This window comes from Tachypleus tridentatus, unplaced genomic scaffold (assembly GCF_004210375.1).
Source record: "Tachypleus tridentatus isolate NWPU-2018 unplaced genomic scaffold, ASM421037v1 Hic_cluster_1, whole genome shotgun sequence".
Lineage (NCBI taxonomy): Eukaryota > Metazoa > Arthropoda > Merostomata > Xiphosura > Limulidae > Tachypleus > Tachypleus tridentatus.
The window spans coordinates 13,290,205-13,307,466 of record NW_027467777.1 but is presented as its reverse complement, the minus strand read 5'-3'; the positions used below and the strand labels follow the sequence as shown (position 1 = coordinate 13,307,466).

At 32.5% G+C, this 17,262-nt stretch overlaps 1 long non-coding RNA gene across 9 annotated transcripts; it reads right to left on the bottom strand.

Moving 5' to 3' along the window:
• Nucleotides 1-3,236: 3,236 nt before the first annotated feature.
• On the bottom strand, nucleotides 3,237-16,160 carry LOC143241633 (uncharacterized). 9 transcript variants are annotated; one of them, XR_013022239.1, is made up of 6 exons: nucleotides 15,410-15,483; nucleotides 8,063-8,267; nucleotides 7,069-7,874; nucleotides 5,118-5,560; nucleotides 4,746-4,868; nucleotides 3,237-3,451 (listed from the first exon to the last, which is right to left on the bottom strand). It is a non-coding gene; the product is annotated as an uncharacterized LOC143241633 (long non-coding RNA). The 9 variants fall into 9 exon arrangements; XR_013022235.1 differs by lacking the exon at nucleotides 4,746-4,868 and adding an exon at nucleotides 11,867-11,965 and having other exon boundaries at nucleotides 15,410-15,432; XR_013022234.1 differs by lacking the exons at nucleotides 4,746-4,868; nucleotides 15,410-15,483 and adding an exon at nucleotides 15,707-16,160.
• Nucleotides 16,161-17,262: the final 1,102 nt, after the last annotated feature.

Below are 17,262 nucleotides of genomic sequence, written 5' to 3'. Positions count from 1 at the left end.
AGTAGCTTTGTGCGAAATTCCAAAAACAAACAAACAAACAAAATCTTGTTGCCACGATACTTGCATGTATACTTAGGCCTACTGACTGATACTTACGAACTATCGCTTAGAAGCACGCCTATGTTGAAGATGTACATTTCGGCTACTGGAAAAGCCTACGTCTAGGCCTAATTATGTAATTCGATTGGTAAGAACACGAGAATCCCAAGAACAAACACACAATTTGTAGGCCTGTGACAGAATAAAACAATTCAACAAACCAAACTGTAGGGGGTGATGATTGTATGCAATATACCCCTCAACTAAAATGAAGGGAGATGTATACCTCCATCCACCCCAGGATCTACGCAGCTGTTCCATAGTTTACAATATCAGAGTGAATCCGGTAAGGTTAAGTTTTATTGATTTTGCACAGATGTACGAAGACAGACCACGATATCTACAATACTAAAGTCTGTAACATCCACATTGGTAAGACCTACTTGTGATTAGTGTTGTGTTACCTCAGCTGCATAATATTAAAAAAAAGGAAATACGATAAACACAACACTTTATTACTACTAAAATACATGTAAAATGATAATAAATACACGTGATTTTTAACATAAGGATATACTGTTAGTGCAATCAGTACAAACATTTTAAATAATTAAAACTACAAAGTCGTTTATTTTAAGAAGTTTAAGAAAGCCTTCTTCTTGTAGCCCATGCTAGATGTAGAGCAACAAACAGTTAATTGAGTATATCCAACACAGGTTAAGGAACCGTGTCATCTGAAGCATGTGCTCTACTAGTCACTGCAAATAATGAGAGTTTTCCAGGCTAGTAAGCAAGCAGACACCTAAGGAACTTGATAAGGAAAACATTAACAATGAGAGACGTCTGTTTTAACCACTAGGAGGAACCGCGTAGACTACTGTTACAGCTTTAGTTCGAAGTTGTCTTGACCGCTAAGAGGAACAAGGTAAGCTACTTTTACAACTTTAGTTTGAATTTACATCTATCTTAACCACTAGGAGGAACCAGGTAATTCTATTGTTAGAACTTTATTTAGAAGTTACGTCTGTCTTAACAATTAGGAGGAACTAAGTTAGCTGTTGTTAGAACTTTAGTCAGAAGTTACGTCTTTCTTAACCATTAGGAGAAACCAAGTTAGCTATTCACTTGATGTATCAGATTAAGTTTAAGAAAGCCTTCTTCTTGTAGCCCATGCTAGATGTAGAGCAACAAACAGTTAATTGAGTATATCCAACACAGGTTAAGGAACCGTGTCATCTGAAGCATGTGCCTCTACTAGTCACTGCAAATAATGAGAGTTTTCCAGGCTAGTAAGCAAGTAGACACCTAAGGAACTTGATAAGGAAAGCATTAACAATGAGAGACGTCTGTTTTAACCACTAGGAGGAACCGGGTAGACTACTGTTACAGCTTTAGTTCGAAGTTACGTGTGTCTTGACCGCTAAGAGGAACAAGGTAAGCTACTTTTACAACTTCAGTTTGAATTTACATCTATCTTAACCACTAGGAGGAACCAGGTAATCTATTGTTAGAACTTTATTTAGAAGTTACGTCTGTCTTAACAATTAGAGGAACTAAGTTAGCTGTTGTTAGAACTTTAGTCAGAAGTTACGTCTTTCTTAACCATTAGAGAAACCAAGTTAGCTATTCACTTGATGTATCAGATTAAGTTTAAGAAAGCCTTCTTCTTGTAGCCCATGCTAGATGTAGAGCAACAAACAGTTAATTGAGTATATCCAACACAGGTTAAGGAACCGTGTCATCTGAAGCATGTGCTCTACTAGTCACTGCAAATAATGAGAGTTTTCCAGGCTAGTAAGCAAGTAGACACCTAAGGAACTTGATAAGGAAAGCATTAACAATGAGAGACGTCTGTTTTAACCACTAGGAGGAACCTGGTAGACTACTGTTACAGCTTTAGTTCGAAGTTACGTCTGTCTTGACCGCTAAGAGGAACAAGGTAAGCTACTTTTACAACTTTAGTTTGAATTTACATCTATCTTAACCACTAGGAGGAACCAGGTAATCTATTGTTAGAACTTTATTTAGAAGTTACGTCTGTCTTAACAATTAGGAGGAACTAAGTTAGCTATTGTTAGAACTTTAGTCAGAAGTTACGTCTTTCTTAACCATTAGGAGAAACCAAGTTAGCTATTCACTTGATGTATCAGATTAAGTTTAAGAAAGCCTTCTTCTTGTAGCCCATGCTAGATGTAGAGCAACAAACAGTTAATTGAGTATATCCAACACAGGTTAAGGAACCGTGTCATCTGAAGCATGTGCTCTACTAGTCACTGCAAATAATGAGAGTTTTCCAGGCTAGTAAGCAAGTAGACACCTAAGAACTTGATAAGGAAAGCATTAACAATGAGAGACGTCTGTTTTAACCACTAGGAGGAACCGGGTAGACTACTGTTACAGCTTTAGTTCGAAGTTACGTGTGTCTTGACCGCTAAGAGGAACAAGGTAAGCTACTTTTACAACTTTAGTTTGAATTTACATCTATCTTAACCACTAGGAGGAACCAGGTAATCTATTGTTAGAACTTTATTTAGAAGTTACGTCTGTCTTAACAATTAGGAGGAACTAAGTTAGCTATTGTTAGAACTTTAGTCAGAAGTTACGTCTTTCTTAACCATTAGGAGAAACCAAGTTAGCTATTCACTTGATGTATCAGATTAAGTTTAAGAAAGCCTTCTTCTTGTAGCCCATGCTAGATGTAGAGCAACAAACAGTTAATTGAGTATATCCAACACAGGTTAAGGAACCGTGTCATCTGAAGCATGTGCTCTACTAGTCACTGCAAATAATGAGAGTTTTCCAGGCTAGTAAGCAAGTAGACACCTAAGGAACTTGATAAGGAAAGCATTAACAATGAGAGACGTCTGTTTTAACCACTAGGAGGAACCTGGTAGACTACTGTTACAGCTTTAGTTCGAAGTTACGTCTGTCTTAACCACTAGAGGAACCAAGTTAGCTATTGTTAGAACTTTAGTCAAAAGTTACATCTTTCTTAACGACTAAAATGAATCAAGTTAGCTATTGTTAGAACTTTAGTTACAGAATAATCCGTTGAAACATCAACAGTTATACTATTAAAACAGTTTTATTATAAACCTTTGTAAGTGCTGTTTTCAAGCGTAGTTTACGTTATTATAGATAAGCACTGACAAACATAATCCATCTGGTTTACGTGTTATAAAGGAACGATATCAAAATTCAAAAAATAAGTATTTAATGTGTTTATATACATGAACCTTCCTGTTAGTGTATAGGTATATCATATTAAACATGAAAAGGACTTCCGTTACAACAGTCTCTTCACTTCAACATAATATCAACAACCCAACACAACTTTTACACTCCATTGATTTTAGCCATCCATGTAGAATGCAGACTCTGGACTCCATAAGTATTATATTTTAAGCAAAAGCTGTTAAAACAAAGAAATGAAACAGTTTTAATAAAAATAATACAGTCACACACACACACATATATATGTATACACACGTACAAAATAATACACTAAAATATATATATACACACATTTACAAAAACAAAGCATGTTTTCGTGTTCTCCATACTGAGGTGTTTTTTTATTAATTTTGTGAGATAACAGCTGCTAGCAAACTGAGAAATTCGTCCCTAAAATCTAAAGATGTCTTTGATGTAAAGGAATGTATCGTGTATTAGGGTTAGCGAGCCTAGAAGATCACTTCCTGATATAGGTTAAATAACGTTCGTTATCACCTTTATTATTTATGTAAAATATTTTCCTAATTTTACAAAACTGATCCTCCTGATTTCTAGCAGCAGACGTAAAATAACGAAAAGACCAAAAGTTAAGAGTCATTCTGGATCGCGTTAAAACACACTATAAAGAATCTCACTGAATCTAGTCTTGTTTTCAGAGATTCAGACTTGTTATAGTTTGGCCTATATAGCCCTATGATATTTAGGTTACGTACCCTTTGGCAAGAGAAGCGTTAACAAGGAAATTAAATAAAATATTGCCATGATGCTCCTCGTTCTGGTTTCTTGTGTCAATATTCCTCCAGTGTAAAGTAGGTGTTGAGATTCTTGAACGTTACCACAGGGTAAGTGAGAAAACCATATACCTAGTCCTTCAGTATTACTACAGTAACAACAGAATGTTTATACCTAGTCCTCCAGTGCTGCTACAATAACAATATAACGTATATACTTAGTCCTTCAGTGTTACTACAATAACAATATAACGTGTATAACTAGCCTTTCAGTGTTACTACTATAACAACAGAATGCATGTACCTAATCCTTCAGTGTTAGTATAATAACAACATAGTGTATATACCTAATCCTTCAGTACTACTGTGGTAAAAACGTGATGTGTACCTAGTCCTTCAATGGTACCACAGTTACGACAGAGTATTATATATACACACACATCTAATCTTTCAGTGGCACTACAATAATAACAGAATGTATATGCCTATTTCACCAGTGGTATGAAAATAATAGGAATTTCCTCAAAACTCTTTAACAGAACATTTGGGCTACCTTTAAAACAGACTTATTTTTTCACAGCCTTCCTTTTCCAAAGTTAAAATTGATAATCAACAGAAGGGGATTTTTCACGTTTATTAGAAAAAGTCAAAATTTTCCTATTTGTTCATATTATTATTTTACAAGTCTATAGCAAAATGAACTGTTTCTTTCTGCAATAAAACCAAAACAGACAACTATACCAAACGCTATCTAAAAGTTGATTATTTTTCATTGAAAGTTGATCTCCGTGGTTACAACTAGATAATAGATGTGATGTTGTTCTGAGGGGTTGCATGTGTACACGACGCGTGTTTACACCAAATCTGAGAAACAAAGAAATTTGGGTCAGTACATAATTGCAAGACACAAAGCTTTATTTAAAACACTGTTTTAGTCGTATTTATTGTATTTGAAAAGGCTGCTTCTTTACTGGTAGAGTTTTATTACATGTTCACTGAGGGTTGTGTCTTACTCTAGACATATTTAACTATTACTGTGCATTAGAAAAAACCAACGTATAAATAATTAAAAAGCATAATTTAAAATTATGTTTGATCAGATTAAGTACTTACACTGATGACAAGTTTGATGAGATCCAGTACTTACACTGATGACAAGTTTGGTGAGATCTCCAGTACTTACACTGATGACAAGTTTGATCAGATTAAGTACTTACACTGATGACAAGTTTGGTGAGATCTCCAGTACTTACACTGATGACAAGTTTGATCAGATTAAGTACTTACAGTGATGACAAGTTTGATGAGATCCAGTACTTACACTGATGACAAGTTTGGTGAGATCTCCAGTACTTACACTGATGACAAGTTTGATCAGATTAAGTACTTACACTGATGAGAAGTTTGGTGAGATCTCCAGTACTTACACTGATGACAAGTTTGATCAGATTAAGTACTTACACTGATGAGAAGTTTGTGAGATCTCCAGTACTTACACTGATGACAAGTTTGATCAGATCCACTACTTACACTGCTGATCTCGGTAACACAGTGATCTAACGAAATAGAAATAACTTTGTTTATATCATTATGTAGAATGATATGGCTTTACCATCTTTACAAAATAATCCAAAACACACATCTGACAATATAAAATATCACAAGTATTTTGTTCAAATGTTGCTTATTTCATTACCAACAGTTAATTTTAACATGGTAACAAAACTAACATGCTAGCCAGCCATGGTAACAAAACTAATGTTTTAATCAACGTTTATTGTGATCCAAATCAGATATATGATGATTGGACTTATGCTCTGAAACTGATCATCTGAGCTCACACTATATCCACTAGATTTGCATAAGCTTCTCTCACTTGCCTCTTTTAAAGTCAATCACAGAATTTAAAGTATTTCAAATTGTTTCTGAACAATGTCCAGACCTCAGTAAAGAAATATTGATGTTTTACCACTTGAAAACCATCAGATGAATGAAAACTGGCTGATCAGAGCAGGTTAATACAAATTGGTTACATGTACCATTAGCATGAATGTAGCACTATATCCAAACCAATATTACACATCTGGAGAGCTTCATTCAAAACACAAACAGATGACCAGTATCTGCCAATTTAGGTCACCCACAACTAAAACTATTACCAGAGAACCAGTCTTAACAATGCCATCCGCTTACCAGACATAGCGAAACTGGATAATGTGTCCATGTACAGACGGTTAGAGCCAGACTTTATGTGGTAAACTGAATGATGTATCAGTTCTGGATGGTTACACACTCAGTGAGGTGTATTCTCATCACAAAAATGACACAAGATATGTAGAGATAGTTTGTGGGCTAATTTCGAAATAGTTATTACATTGACCATAATTTAATAGGAGATGATGTACATACTATGTACAGCTGTCAATGTACCCACTTAATTAAGACATCTTAAGATGTCTTAAGAGTACATCATAGGTTATAATGGCTATAAACTTTATAATGTTTAGGTATATTTGTATAAACAAATAATGGCTATAAACTTTATAATGTTTAGGTACATTTGTATAAACAAATAATAGCTATAAACTTTATAATGTTTATGTACATTTATATAAACAAATAATGGCTATAAACTTTATAATGTTTATGTACAGTTATAAAAAGAAATAATGGCTATAAACTTTATAATGTTTATGCACAGTTATAAAAAGAAATAATGGCTATAAACTTTATAATGTTTATGTACAGTTATAAAAAGAAATAATGGCTATAAACTTTATAATGTTTATGTACAGTTTTATAAACCAATAATTTTTAAAAATACATTTTGATATATATCTCTGCTGTGTTAGTACTTATTTTGTTTTTAATGTAATTACTAATGGTTTTGGTCTGTTAATTTTATAGATATAATAAACTGTTATCAGTCCCATATCACTGTGTTGTTTTATAAATGTATCTATTGTTGAAGGAGTTATTCATACAAAGCTTTTAGTTGAATTTTATTCAGTTTGTTTAAAGTTAGGCACAAAACTAAACAATGAGATATGTTTGCTCTTCCTACCATGGGTATCGAAACCAGTTTCTAGCAATGTAAGTCCGAACACATACTGCTGTGAATTTTATTCAGTGATTTGGAAAGTTACAATATGTCATCATTCTAATAACATTCAATTATTAATACTTTAAACAGCAGGCATAATTCATGTTGTGGTTCCAGAAGATAAACAATCTTTAAAAACCTGAGAAATAAAAAATAAACACACATGTACACAGAAAGTGAAGCCATTTTTATATCAATACAAACCAAAGCTAAAACTACTGTAAGAAACGTACTAGAGAATAGTGAGTGTTTAATTTCAAATAATGAAAAGTTACTTATCTATAAATTCAAATATTGAATTACACCATTAAAAGGACTGAAAACAAACCAGATTCATATGAAACAGTTGTCATAAACAAACACTGTCTTTTCACTTTACCAATACTGAAGTAAAAAATGATTAACACTTGACAATATAATTATGAAGAATTTAACAATCATTAAGTCATGAAATAATCCAAATAATAACACAACACTAAGCAGTCTTGCTTATCCAGAAATCAGCCCTTCTTCAATAAAATTATTATCAACAATTTTTAACACTATATACAAACACTGTTCTTAGTTCATATCCTAAGTCTTCTTATATAGTCTACACCAACATTTGTTCTCTCTCTTCTCTCATGAATTATATTATTGGATAATGATGTTATTGTGCAGTAAAGGCCCTCTCTCTACCAATAGGAGAGTGATGTCAATTCCATGTTTGCTAGCTCCATCTGTACTCATAAATCTTCATTACTGATGAGAAAAGAAGTCGTAAGTTCCTAAAACAAAGTATACACATCAGGAAACTTGTGAGTGAAGTGGCTATTTAATAGGTGGAACAGGGTACAGATGGTCTACTATGAGGTACATCGCTCTTAATACATTATAATCTGTAAAGCAGATTCACTGGATAGATGTTCATGAGGTCGAATGTTTAAAAATAAAGAGTTAAAGATCTGGTACTTACTCTATTATTGATATATAAAACCACCATGAAATTGTCAGAATGGATAATAATCAAACCATCCACTAACATTGGTACGAAATGTAAACATCTCGCTTTGATAGAATAAAGGTCGAGCACACTGATGTGGAGGAATTGCTTATGCTGGTCCAGATGTCTGAGGTGAGATAGCTATTCAGAGATGCACCACAACCAGAAAGATAAGCATCTGTGAAGAGATGTAGGTCTGGTTTGAATTGATTGTGATTTATGACATAAAAACTACTTCATAAGTAGCTGAAGCCTCAAATATTGATCAACATTGGGAATAGAACCCTGGATTTTAGTGTTATAAGTCCATAAACTTAAAATTGATCCATCGATAACCCAACAGTAGAAAAAACTAAAATAAATAGTATACGTCTGCATGTAAAATATAAGTAACTTTTACACGTGAAACTGGTTAATGTCGTCCTTGTGTACAGTGAGCTTATAATATAAATCAGTCAGTTATGAAGTTAACTGGAAATTCTTTTTTTCCAGAACGAGAGTTTAGGTGGAGTTGCCTGAAAGCTAGTGTCACGCAAATACTTAAGAAAGATGCTAACAGAAGATAAAATCTTTCTCTGAAATGGTATCTAATTGAAACAAATTTTTATGTAAGAAAATGTTAACACTCCAAAATCAGATCTGTGGTGACTAACCAGCAGGAGATAATACAAGGGGTGGGGGGTTCCATCTTCTCCTTTACATTTGATGATGTGTTAAAATCTTCCTTTTTTGTACTTTAATGTTTTGCATGTTGTTTGTTAGTGTTTCCTTTATTTTATAGTTGTTTATTAACTAAAGTTTCAAGATTCACTCTAGATGAAATTGAATCTTGAATTTCATATGAATTTTAATACCCTTTTCACTGAGGAAAATTTTCAAAACATTTCTCAATGGGGCTGAATTTTCTTCCTTTTATTTTAGGTTGATCCACTTCTAATCTGTCTTATACTGAAATTATTTCTATTTTGAGAGTCATGTCTATGATGGAAGTCTCTATACCTTTGACTCATACTTACTTTCACACGTTACTGAGTATGATTGAATGAATGGAAGATTTCTGTAGGTTCACTGAAATTCTCTATCAATCCCTATCTATTCTACAAGATCCTTTGTATCAGTTGAATACTCAACGTCTGTATACATTTCCCACCCATCTAAGAAAGAAAAGCCTCTCTTTTTTGGGCCTTCGTGCCACATCCTTCAGCTCAGATGGTAAATTAATTTATTCAGGATTATACCAAGTTATCCACATACCTGCCTATTTCCACACATTAAAATTATATAGATCATGATGAAAAATCATATGTACAGTTACAGAACAACTTATTACACATTGATTTTCTAAGACAATTATCATAAACTCTTGCATTTCAAACTTTCCAACATCAGTTTAGGGTTTAATAAACAACACCATAATAAACAGAAAAAAGTTTAAACAAAACATCACTGGTGATGAAAAATGAATTAAGAAGTGTCATGAGATAAAAGTAAAGATTCAGAATGGAACACAGCTGTGAAATGATGTACACATAATGAGAGAAGATACAAACTGGAACATAACTGAGAAATGATGTCCACATAATGAGAGAAGATACAGAATGGAACATAGCTGTGAAATGATGTCCACATAATGAGAGAAGATACAGAATGGAACACAGCTGTGAAATGATGTACACATAATGAGAAAAGATACAAACTGGAACATAACTGAGAAATGATGTCCACATAATGAGAGAAGATACAGAATGGAATATAGCTGTGAAATGATGTCCACATAATGAGAGAAGATACAGAATGGAACACAGCTGTGAAATCATGTACACATAATGAGAGGATGGCTGAATACTGTCCTCAAGAGGAAACGAAGTTGACAAAGCCTTAAGTTGTAGATGGAAATAAATAAACAAGCTAAATTTCCCATTGAAAATGGGAGATGAAAGAGGAAGTGAAGTTGTAGGCTGCATAATGAAAATCACTAATATATGAAAATAAGCTGTTACGTCATCAACATGTAACTACTTTACCTAGCCATTGTTGAGATTTGACTTATGTGAGGTAGTTCTTCTCTCACAATAGAGACAGAATTAGTAATACAAGCTTGTAAGTTCATAAGCTTAAAAATATAAGTCAAAAACCAAAGTAAATCTCTATCATTTAAAAATGCATCTTTCGAATGCAGAACTATATAGGGAGCTAACAATTTGGTAGGTGGTGTCCACTCTAACTGTTAGAAAGCAAATGTATCATCCCACTTTTGCCACTCTCTTGCTTTACATGTGGCTTTTGGACAAGCTGCACATGTACTTTCCATTCCTATATCCTTTTTCCTTTGTTCCATATCAGAGAAGATTATAACTGGCTGAGTATTCCACAATCTACAAAATCCTACTGATTATTTTGTGAGAGAATTGGTTTTAGAAAGGAATTTGACCAACCAAATAATATTAGTTGACTAAGGAACCCTCATCATACATTCTCCAGCTGGTTTATTCCTGGGAGGTCTGGTACAGAAAAAGAGATGGATCAGTCTAGATGTATTGGTAAATAAGATAAACCAGACAGCATATCTACAGTTAAGAATGTCATACTCATTTTACATACAATTTAGTGACCTAGACTTTCAAGATGGAAGAATAATATACCTGGTTAGTGTGTTTTCTCACTGGCTTATTCCTCTTACAAAATAACATTCCAACCAGATTCTTTGGACACTTTCCGAGGACTGCTTGTCCAGGTTCCTAAACCAAGTAAATGTGAGATCCCCAGTGACATTCCTGTTGTTACATTAGTTTCAGTAAGATATCGAATCAAAGTTAATATTTTCTTACAGTGAAAATATATTTCTGACAGTTACTATACTCTCCTCACACTTCTGGTGCTTCTTTTCTGACTAATACAGAATTGAAGAATGTGTACTACAGTAAACAGGAAGTTAGCTGTGATAGTGGTGTGTGTTTTGTGAAGAGTTGTTCTTGGACATTTACATGCTACAACGCAGCTAAATCACATTGAAACGTAAAGTAGGTGGGAGTTTCAAGGCTAGGAGAGAGTATAAACATTTTCACTCTTTGAAGGTTGCAATGAACAATAAGAATTCTTATTGAAAATGGTATGAAAACTGATATTTTAGGGTATGTACAGTGATATGATATAACTTCCTATGTATACATAACACATAAACCATCAGTTATAAATATAACTAGAAAAATAAAACTGAATATAACACATGGCAACCGATAATGTACTTAATATTTAAAATTAATTTATAAATAAAATCAGGTATAATAACTTTATATCAAACACAAAATATTTAAATAAAAATGTTGTTGAATAACTTATTGAAAAAATATGTCGAGGAATAAATATTTTTGCAAGTATAACATCGTACAACATGAAATTATATTGTGTGTGTGTTATTATAACATTATATAACATTAAATTATCTTGTGTGTGTGTGTGTTATTTTGTAATAAAGCCATATCGAGCTATCTGACATGTTCACTGATGACAATGAAAACCCTGATTTTATCCTTGTAATTATGTAGTAAAGTGCTGTACCACCTCGTTTTCAAGAATTTCCAGGTATGTCAGTGTTTTTAAATATTTTAATCTAACCTAGACTGTGCTAACGATCTACTTAAATAGATGTTACAAACTTGGGACTTCCTAATAGAGCCACAAGTCTATTCATGTGTTACTACTGATATAGTCACCAATATGGTTGCCTTCAAACTTTACTCATCTTGGCTCATTTATTGTAGATGATATTTAACTCACAGTGTGGGGATGCTTTCTTGGTAAACACAGATGAATTCCTTTGAGATGGACCAAAATTACCAAGAGGTTTCAGAGATGTCACAGAAAATTAAAGTATATCTAAGGGTAAAAATGTAGTACTACTCAGTTACACAGTTTACCACATCACTCTAAGTAACAAAACATCACTGGAGAAACACAAGTTACAGCAAAATATACTTTGAACTTTAAATACGAACAATTAATGTGGACTTAAATCGAGGTGAAAATGTAAAACATGTACAAATTACATGGTTAGCAATTAAGTAATAAAGATATTTCACAGGGAAAACATCAGTACTTATTAAAAACTAGATTTATTTTAATATGTTAAATATCATGAGATCAGTTAAAATAATCTATGAAGTTTAAAAACGTATTATATTCAATGTTTACAAACTTATCACTGAGAAAGAGAATATGTTTTGGAATAAATTATCTATCACAAGTGTCAATCATGTCTTAGCTGTGTACAGTTTCAAAATTAATGTATCAATGTTTCAACATGTATTGTACAAAAAAATTACTAAAACAGCTTCGTTTTTTGTTTGTTTGTTTTTTAAAGAATTTCCAACTCATAAATGAGACACCAAGACTGAAATTCTAATAAACATTTGGCCTGGTTTTTGAATAAATTTGGTATTAATTGAAATGTCATATATTGTTACTAGTTTTTGCCAAATGTTGGTTATTTTTCTGCCTATATCGGAAATATATGGTATGCAACAGTATATGGTTTCATGATTTTTTTATTTGTAAGGTATATTTACTTTAGTTGGTTGATTTTCCTTTATGTCTAGGTGTGTGCGTATTATATTTAACTATGGTTTGTGGAGGAAACTTGTTGATGTTGATGAAGTATTGTTTTATTTTGTCTAATTCATCATTAATTTAATCTGGTGAGCATATTTCGTTTCTTAGTGTGTTGAGTTTTTGTTCTGTTTCATGTGCTGTGTCCCAAGGTATGTATAGTCCGGTATGGATGATTTTTAGGTGGATTTCTGTTTTAAATTGCGTGTCGGTTCTTGTAATTTTGAGTTAAGAAATGATATTTGATTGCTTTCTTTCTGTTCACATGTGAAGTTAATGTTGGGATATATAGAGTTAATGTGATTAAAAAAATTAAGCGTGTGTTGTGTGGATGTGAATCTCAATCGTCGCTCTACATATCTGTACCAGTTTAGTGGCTGATGTAATGCTGTGTTCATTGCTTGTGTTTCAACTTGTGTCAGAAAAATATTGGCTAGAATTGGTGATACTGGGTTGCCCATGCTTAGGCAATTTGTTTGTATATAGTTGTGGTTGTTGAACATGAAGTTTGTCTTCATTGTTGTGAATTCTATATGGGGTTGCTGGGAATGTCTATTGATGAGTTAGAGTCTCATACAGAGTTCTAAAGCTATCTTACAGGTTTCAGTGGTTGGGACTTCTGTAAAGAGGGATATAACATTGAAACTGGCCATTAAGGCTTTATGATTAAGTTGATTAAGATTAGACTTGAAATTAAAAGAGTCTTTGATGAATGAGTTGGCTGATGTTACATATTTGGAGAATGCCCATGCTTTGTATTTACCAAGATTGTAATTAAACAATTCATATGTGGATGTTATTGGTCATATTGGATGATCTAATTTAAGAGGTTTGGGGATGCCGAATATTTGTGGTGTGTGTGAGTCGGTCTTGTATGAGGTAGGAATAAAGTTTTTGAAACTGTGTTGGCTTTTTCATTTTTAGTGGTAATTTGTTCAGTTGCATTTCATGTGTCTTTGTTGGATTTGTGTGTATTGGTTTTAATTTGTTTTTTTCTCCGATAGGATGTTCTTTATTTTTTGGATGTATTCATTCATGTTCATTATGACTATAACGTTTCCTTTATCTGCTTTTAAAATTTTTATGTTTTTGTCTTGTTTTAGGTTTTTAATGGAATTAATGTCTCTTTTTGTAAGATTGTTTTTAGCTTTCTGTTGTGAAATTATGTTGATGGTTTAGTGAGAAAATTATTTGAAAAATCGTTTAAAATGTTGTTTTAGGTGTTTTGGAAAATATAAATTTTTAATTTTTTTGGGAAGTTTGGCTGTCGAAAGTCAATAAAATTGTCAGAGTTGTCTTTCTGTTGGTTGTTTTCTGAGGAAAGTATCACAAGTCTCCTGGCTAGGTCTTCTAAACATGTTTTAATTTCTAATGTTGGACCTTAGAACCAACCTAGAAAGTAACCAATATTTGGCAAAAACTAGTTGCAAAATATGACATTCTAGTTAATACCAAATTTATTCAAAAATCAAGCACAAATCTAAGTTCTATATTATGTAAAAACTACAATGACAAACACCACACCAATATTATTTATAAAATACAATGTGATAACTCCACCGACTTCTATATTGGAGAAACAAGTAGAAAAATGGAAACCACATTCAAAGAACACAAACAGTCACCTTCACACGCGTTTCAAACACTGCAATTCAATCTTTGGCTTTCCTTCCATCCAACAGTTCCTCAACTGCAGAAGTAAAACACTGGAATTTATTCTTCAACAGAACAGAATTATTATGATCAATTTCCTAACTTTTAAGTCAAATAGTGTTCTTTCTGCCTTCCTGATTGTCAATGTTAGTTGATATATCTTTTCCATGTAAATGTTTAAGCTCCTCCTGAAATCTTACTGTCATTCTCCACAGTCTACACTTTACCTGCCTCTTCTTTAATGAGGATAATCTCCAATTTACAAATTCTACACATAAATTGCACATCTTCATTACTAGCTTCCTTCAAAATACCTGCCAGTCCAAAGCTCCCAAATGAAATCCCGTCATTGTGCTCGTTACATCTGACAAACTCTTTGAACGCTTGTCTCCAAGTCTTAACCGTTGTATTGATACTTGCAGCCTTACAGTTATCAATACTAATTAGCATAATCTTTGCTAACAGCTACTACTGAGCTTAACATTTAAGAACCAATTACATTATTTTTTTTATCTCTACTCCTTCTTCACAATAACATAATGAAGTTTAGCTATATAGAACTTTATAAATTAGTATAACTGTCAACATATGTGAGGTTAATAACAAAATATTGTAGTCTGATTTATAATCTACCTATTTTTATAGGCTGGATCTAAACTAGCGATCTTACTTGAAGTAATAAAGTTAATTCTTAAAACACCAAAAGATATTAAAACTTTTATAATAGGCTCGTTACAGTTACTTGAGTTCACTAATTTTGCTGTAATAATAAAATACGAAGAGAAAAACAGTTTTAGTAAACTATATTTTAGATTATATTTACTTAATATAAAAATATATTTATCCTGTTCCACGATTTATCACAAGCTTATCTTTAACAAAGCCTAAAGTACCGTTACAATGTTAAGCCTATTTAAAATTAAACCTTGTTGTAAAATCAACACATTTTAAATTTTAAGTTTAAATTGTGACCATCTTTCTTTTATTTACAAATCAGACTATATCTAGTTGTTATTTAACCCAAATGACTTCGAATTTTAATATCAAGATTAATAAACTCACAAATTTATAAGAGCGACCACTCTCACCCTGCATCTCAAAACAGATTTGATGATGAGCGTTAACATCTAAAAAATATATATATATATATTTGATAGCATTTAAACGACAAAAGCAACCTGAGCGTTGAGAGAATTTTGTTCAATCGGAAATTTAGAATGAACAGATTTAAATAATAACAAATGCAACGAAATGTACAAAATAACATTTGATACACACGTGTTAGAAAAACTACTGTAAAGAAAGGCTCAAATATAAGAATAAACCATTAATATAATGATAAATATGAAATATTATTACTTCATCAGCTTTTGTGTCCTTTCCAACAATATAGTAAGCTACTTTAGAAATACTCAACAATATACACCGTATCTTAGGAACCAAACTATCACTACACTAAGTATCGAAGTCTCTGTGAAAAAAAACAACTGCGGCGTATATTTCACAATATTAATTTAACTTACATAATTACAAAGGCTCTTTGGAAGATTTGAGTTGACATTATAATGATGTCTATTTTGGAGTGTTTAACTCATGTATTTGTGTTGCTTCTAATATGCTGTTGGAGGGATATCATAATCTTGACTTTCTTTAGGGGTTTAATCGTAACATCAATAATGGCTTCTATATGCTATTTAATTAAAGTAATGATGGCTTCCAGTAAATGTAAAACCATGGAAGATATGAAAGATGCTTTAAAATATATGTCTAAAGAAATCTGTACGGATATCTTGATATATCTGATTATAGTTGAGGTAGCTGACCTACGACGACTACATTACGTATCCATGATGAATATCGCAAGATACCTGATTAACGTAGTTGTGGTGGTTCTCCTTATCTGTTTAATTACCTCAGCCATGATAAATGCACTAAAACATTCAAATAATGTCTTTATAGTGGTTATCCTAAGTTGTTTCCTTAATATAATCCTGATGGTTCTCAGCAGATGTTTGACGAACATTGTCATGATAGCCGTATTAATATGTTTAACTTCATTATTCATATTAATTGTTTTGATGCGTGTGACTAAAATTGGAATAATAGATATCGTGAGATACTTACCTGAAAAGGTGATGATCAGTATCTTAGAGAAACTGATTAAAGTAATAATAATGACTACACTCCGATTTATAATAAAAAAAATACATGATAGCTGTCCCATATATCTCATTTTACGTAGTAATTAAGGTTAAAATATTTTTTTTAATTTAATACGGAAATGATTAGTGATGTCGATAAACACCCACGTGTAGAGAAATTTTATGCAAAACGGCTCGTTTGGGTTGAGAAATTATTTTACATGAAAGAGCGAACAACGTTTCGACCTTCTTCGATCATCGTCAGGTTCACAAAGAAAGAGGTAACTGACCGGAAGCTGACCACATGTTTGGAAGGGGTTGTGCAACTGAGTGTCGGAATGTAGAGGTCGGTGTTAGATGTTTGAATATATAATTTTATTTATTTTATTATATTAATATAGCTATAAAGGCATTCCTTTATATTGGTTTATTTTGGGTTTAAGTTGTTGTATAAGTAAGGCTTCTTTAATTTTGCGTTTGTTTATGTTTGTTTTTTTATTTAGTATTTGAGTGTTTTCTATGGTTATGTTGTGTTTATTTGACTTGCAGTGTTCGAAAACGTGTGAAGGTGACTTGTTATGTCCTTTGAATCTGGTTCCCATTTTTCTACTTGTTTCTCCAATATAAACGTCGTGGCAGTTATCACATTGTATTTTATAAATAATGTTGGTGTGGTGTTTGTCAGTGTAGTTTTACATGGTATAGACCTCAGTTTGTGCCTGGTTTTGAATAAATTTGGTATTAACTGGAATGTCATATTTCGTTACTAGTTTT